We start from the raw sequence: 6025 nt of genomic DNA, 5'->3' as shown, positions 1-6025 counted from the left end.
CCCTGCCTCTCCCTATGTCCCCCTGCCTCTCCCTATGTCTCCCTGCCTCTCCCTATGTCTCCCTGCCTCTCCCTATGTCTCCCTGCCTCTCCCTAGTCTGAAGTATGTCTCCCTGCCTCTCCCTAGTCTGAAGTGTCTCCCTGCCTCTCCCTAGTCTGAAGTGTGTCCCCTGCCTCTCCCTATGTCTCCCTGCCTCTCCCTGTCTCCCTGCCTCTCCCTATGTCTCCCTGCCTCTCCCTATGTCTCCCTGCCTCTCCCTATGTCTCCCTGCCTCTCCCTAGTCTGAAGTATGTCTCCCTGCCTCTCCTAGTCTGAAGTGTGTCTCCCTGCCTCTCCCTAGTCTGAAGTGTGTCTCCCTGCCTCTCCCTATGTCTCCCTGCCTCTCCCTATGTCTCCCTGCCTCTCCCTATGTCTCCCTGCCTCTCCCTAGTCTGAAGTATGTCTCCCTGCCTCTCCCTAGTCTGAAGTGTGTCCCTGCCTCTCCCTAGTCTGAAGTGTGTCCCCCTGCCTCTCCCTAGTCTGAAGTGTGTCCCCCTGCCTCTCCCTAGTCTGAAGTGTGTCTCCCTGCCTCTCCCTATGTCTCCCTGCCTCTCCCTATGTCTCCCTGCCTCTCCCTGTGTCCCCCTGCCTCTCCCTAGTCTGAAGTGTGTCTCCCTGCCTCTCCCTAGTCTGAAGTGTGTCCCCCTGCCTCTCCCTAGTCTGAAGTGTGTCCCCTGTCTCTCCCTAGTCTGAAGTGTCTCCCCTGCCTCTCCCTAGTCTGAAGTGTGTCTCCCTGCCTCTCCCTAGTCTGAAGTGTCTCCCCTGCCTCTCCCTAGTCTGAAGTATGTCCCCCTGCCTCTCCCTAGTCTGAAGTATGTCTCCCTGCCTCTCCCTGTGTCCCCCTGCCTCTCCCTAGTCTGAAGTGTGTCCCCCTGCCTCTCCCTAGTCTGAAGTGTCTCCCCCTGCCTCTCCCTAGTCTGAAGTGTCTCCCTGCCTCTACCTAGTCTGAAGTGTGTCTCCCTGCCTCTCCCTAGTCTGAAGTGTGTCCCCCTGCCTCTCCCTAGTCTGAAGTGTGTCCCCTGCCTCTCCCTAGTCTGAAGTGTGTCTCCCTGCCTCTCCCTAGTCTGAAGTGTGTCCCCCTGCCTCTCCCTAGTCTGAAGTGTGTCTCCCTGCCTCTCCCTAGTCTGAAGTGTGTCCCCCTGCCTCTCCCTAGTCTGAAGTATGTCTCCCTGCCTCTCCCTAGTCTGAAGTGTGTCCCCCTGCCTCTCCCTAGTCTGAAGTGTGTCCCCCTGCCTCTCCCTAGTCTGAAGTGTGTCTCCCTGCCTCTCCCTAGTCTGAAGTGTGTGTCCCTGCCTCTCCCTAGTCTGAAGTGTGTCCCCCTGCCTCTCCCTAGTCTGAAGTGTCTCCCTGCCTCTCCCTAGTCTGAAGTATGTCTCCCTGCCTCTCCCTAGTCTGAAGTGTCTCTCCCTGCCTCTCCCTAGTCTGAAGTGTCTCCCCCTGCCTCTCCCTAGTCTGAAGTGTGTCCCCTGCCTCTCCCTATGTCTCCCTGCCTCTCCCTATGTCTCCCTGCCTCTCCCTAGTCTGAAGTATGTCTCCCTGCCTCTCCCTAGTCTGAAGTGTGTCCCCCTGCCTCTCTATGTCTCCCTGCCTCTCCCTAGTCTGAAGTGTCTCCCTGCCTCTCCCTAGTCTGAAGTGTGTCCCCTGCCTCTCCCTATGTCTCCCTGCCTCTCCCTATGTCTCCCTGCCTCTCCCTATGTCTCCCTGCCTCTCCCTATGTCTCCCTGCCTCTCCCTAGTCTGAAGTATGTCTCCCTGCCTCTCCCTAGTCTGAAGTGTGTCTCCCTGCCTCTCCCTATGTCTCCCTGCCTCTCCCTATGTCTCCCTGCCTCTCCCTATGTCTCCCTGCCTCTCCCTAGTCTGAAGTGTGTCCCTGCCTCTCCCTAGTCTGAAGTGTGTCCCCTGCCTCTCCCTAGTCTGAAGTGTGTCCCCTGCCTCTCCCTAGTCTGAAGTGTGTCCCCTGCCTCTCCCTACGTCTCCCTGCCTCTCCCTATGTCCCCCTGCCTCTCCCTATGTCCCCTGCCTCTCCCTATGTCTCCCTGCCTCTCCCTATGTCTCCCTGCCTCTCCCTATGTCTCCCTGCCTCTCCCTAGTCTGAAGTATGTCTCCCTGCCTCTCCCTAGTCTGAAGTGTCTCCCTGCCTCTCCCTAGTCTGAAGTGTGTCCCCTGCCTCTCCCTATGTCTCCCTGCCTCTCCCTATGTCTCCCTGCCTCTCCCTATGTCTCCCTGCCTCTCCCTATGTCTCCCTGCCTCTCCCTATGTCTCCCTGCCTCTCCCTAGTCTGAAGTATGTCTCCCTGCCTCTCCCTAGTCTGAAGTGTGTCTCCCTGCCTCTCCCTAGTCTGAAGTGTGTCTCCCTGCCTCTCCCTATGTCTCCCTGCCTCTCCCTATGTCTCCCTGCCTCTCCCTAGTCTGAAGTATGTCTCCCTGCCTCTCCCTAGTCTGAAGTGTGTCCCTGCCTCTCCCTAGTCTGAAGTGTGTCCCCCTGCCTCTCCCTAGTCTGAAGTGTGTCTCCCTGCCTCTCCCTAGTCTGAAGTGTGTCTCCCTGCCTCTCCCTATGTCTCCCTGCCTCTCCCTATGTCTCCCTGCCTCTCCCTGTGTCCCCCTGCCTCTCCCTAGTCTGAAGTGTGTCTCCCTGCCTCTCCCTAGTCTGAAGTGTGTCCCCCTGCCTCTCCCTAGTCTGAAGTGTGTCCCCCTGTCTCTCCCTAGTCTGAAGTGTCTCCCCCTGCCTCTCCCTAGTCTGAAGTGTGTCTCCCTGCCTCTCCCTAGTCTGAAGTGTCTCCCCCTGCCTCTCCCTAGTCTGAAGTATGTCCCCCTGCCTCTCCCTAGTCTGAAGTATGTCTCCCTGCCTCTCCCTGTGTCCCCCTGCCTCTCCCTAGTCTGAAGTGTGTCCCCCTGCCTCTCCCTAGTCTGAAGTGTCTCCCCCTGCCTCTCCCTAGTCTGAAGTGTCTCCCTGCCTCTACCTAGTCTGAAGTGTGTCCCCTGCCTCTCCCTAGTCTGAAGTGTGTCTCCCTGCCTCTCCCTAGTCTGAAGTATGTCTCCCTGCCTCTCCCTAGTCTGAAGTGTCTCTCCCTGCCTCTCCCTAGTCTGAAGTGTCTCCCCCTGCCTCTCCCTAGTCTGAAGTGTGTCTCCCTGCCTCTCCCTAGTCTGAAGTGTGTCCCCCTGTCTCTCCCTAGTCTGAAGTATGTCTCCCTGCCTCTCCCTAGTCTGAAGTATGTCTCCCTGCCTCTCCCTATGTCTCCCTGCCTCTCCCTAGTCTGAAGTGTCTCCCTGCCTCTCCCTAGTCTGAAGTGTGTCCCCCTGTCTCTCCCTAGTCTGAAGTATGTCTCCCTGCCTCTCCCTAGTCTGAAGTGTCTCCCTGCCTCTCCCTATGTCTCCCTGCCTCTCCCTAGTCTGAAGTGTGTCCCCCTGTCTCTCCCTAGTCTGAAGTGTCTCCCTGCCTCTCCCTATGTCTCCCTGCCTCTCCCTAGTCTGAAGTGTGTCTCCCTGTCTCTCCCTAGTCTGAAGTGTGTCTCCCTGCCTCTCCCTAGTCTGAAGTGTGTCTCCCTGCCTCTCCCTAGTCTGAAGTATGTCCCCCTGCCTCTCCCTAGTCTGAAGTATGTCCCCCTGCCTCTCCCTAGTCTGAAGTATGTCCCCTGCCTCTCCCTAGTCTGAAGTATGTCTCCCTGCCTCTCCCTGTGTCCCCCTGCCTCTCCCTAGTCTGAAGTGTGTCCCCCTGCCTCTCCCTAGTCTGAAGTGTCTCCCCTGCCTCTCCCTAGTCTGAAGTGTCTCCCTGCCTCTACCTAGTCTGAAGTGTGTCTCCCTGCCTCTCCCTAGTCTGAAGTGTGTCCCCCTGCCTCTCCCTAGTCTGAAGTGTGTCCCCCTGCCTCTCCCTAGTCTGAAGTGTGTCTCCCTGCCTCTCCCTAGTCTGAAGTGTGTCTCCCTGCCTCTCCCTATGTCTCCCTGCCTCTCCCTATGTCTCCCTGCCTCTCCCTAGTCTGAAGTGTGTCCCCCTGCCTCTCCCTAGTCTGAAGTGTGTCCCCCTGCCTCTCCCTAGTCTGAAGTGTGTCCCCCTGCCTCTCCCTAGTCTGAAGTATGTCTCCCTGCCTCTCCCTAGTCTGAAGTGTGTCCCCTGCCTCTCCCTAGTCTGAAGTGTGTCCCCTGCCTCTCCCTAGTCTGAAGTGTGTCCCCCTGCCTCTCCCTAGTCTGAAGTGTGTCCCCTGCCTCTCCCTAGTCTGAAGTATGTCTCCCTGCCTCTCCCTAGTCTGAAGTATGTCCCCCTGCCTCTCCCTAGTCTGAAGTATGTCCCCCTGCCTCTCCCTAGTCTGAAGTATGTCTCCCTGCCTCTCCCTAGTCTGAAGTGTGTCCCCCTGCCTCTCCCTATGTCTCCTGCCTCTCCCTACGTCTGAAGTGTGTCTCCCTGCCTCTCCCTGTGTCCCCCTGCCTCTCCCTAGTCTGAAGTGTCTCCCCCTGCCTCTCCCTAGTCTGAAGTGTGTCCCCCTGCCTCTCCCTATGCCTCCCTGCCTCTCCCTACGTCTGAAGTGTGTCTCCCTGCCTCTCCCTGTGTCCCCCTGCCTCTCCCTAGTCTGAAGTGTGTCCCCCTGCCACTCCCTGTGTGTTAAGTATGTCCACTGTCCCTCTCCATAGGCCATCATATGCCCTCTGCCTCCTGGTGTTAAGTATGTCCACTGTCCCTCTCCGTAGGCCATCATATGCCCTCTGCCTCCTGGTGTTAAATATGTCCACTGTCCCTCTCCGTAGGCCATCATATGCCCTCTGCCTCCTGGTTTTAAGTATGTCCACTGTCCCTCTCTGTAGGCCATCATATGCCCTCTGCCTCCTGGTGTTAAGTATGCCCACTGTCCCTCTCCGTAGGCCATCATATGCCCTCTGCCTCCTGGTGTTAAATATGTCCACTGTCCCTCTCTGTAGGCCATCATATGCCCTCTGCCTCCTGGTGTTAAATATGTCCACTGTCCCTCTCCGTAGGCCATCGTCTCCCAGCAGGACAGCCACATTGAGCTCCAGCGTGCCTCTAATTTGGTGCATGAGCGTCCGGGTCGTAACCGAGGCAACATGCTCCTGGAGCAGGAGAAACAACGTAACCTGGAGAAACAGAGAGAAGAGGTGGCCAACTTCCACAAGCTGCAGACACAGCACCGTCAAAACCAGGTACAATACAGTTTATTGTGTTAGGGAAACGGAGGTAGGGAAATTCAAATTCAACTCTGGACCTCGAAGTCAGATCCACTGTTTTTTTTCATGGTTCCCCTTTAATCAGGGACTGATTTATCCCTTGGGACACCAGGTGGGTGATTCCTCTCTAATCAGGGACTGATTTAGCCCTAGGACACCAGGTGGGTGATTCCTCTCTAATCAGGGACTGATTTAGCCCTGGGACACCTGGTGGGTGATTCCCCTTTAATCAGGGACTGATTTAGCCCTTGGGACACCAGGTGGGTGATTCCTCTCTAATCAGGGATTGATTTAGCCCTTGGGACACCAGGTGGGTGATTCCTCTCTAATCAGGGACTGATTTAGACCTGGGACACCAGGTGGGTGATTCCTCTCTAATCAGGGACTGGTTTAGCCCTGAGACACCAGGTGGGTGATTCCTCTCTAATCAGGGACTGGTTTAGCCCTGGGACACCAGGTGGGTGATTCCTCTCTAATCAGGGACTGATTTAGACCTGGGACACCAGGTGGGTGATTCCCCTTTAATCAAGAACTGATTTAGCCCTGGGACACCAGGTGGGTGATTCCCCTTTAGTCAGGGACTGATTTAGCCCTAGGACACCAGGTGGGTGATTCCTCTCTAATCAGGGACTGATTTAGCCCTGGGACACCTGGTGGGTGATTCCCCTTTAATCAGGGACTGATTTAGCCCTGGGACACCAGGTGGGTGCAATTCATTATCTGGTAGAACAGAAATCCAGCAGGCTCCGGGCCTCATAAGTTAAGAGTTGAATACCCCTGATGTAGTGGATCTGTCTCATCTCTCTCTCTCCATCT

Source organism: Oncorhynchus masou, unplaced genomic scaffold (genome assembly GCF_036934945.1).
Source record: "Oncorhynchus masou masou isolate Uvic2021 unplaced genomic scaffold, UVic_Omas_1.1 unplaced_scaffold_2406, whole genome shotgun sequence".
NCBI lineage: Eukaryota > Metazoa > Chordata > Actinopteri > Salmoniformes > Salmonidae > Oncorhynchus > Oncorhynchus masou.
This window is presented reverse-complemented; position numbering follows the sequence as displayed.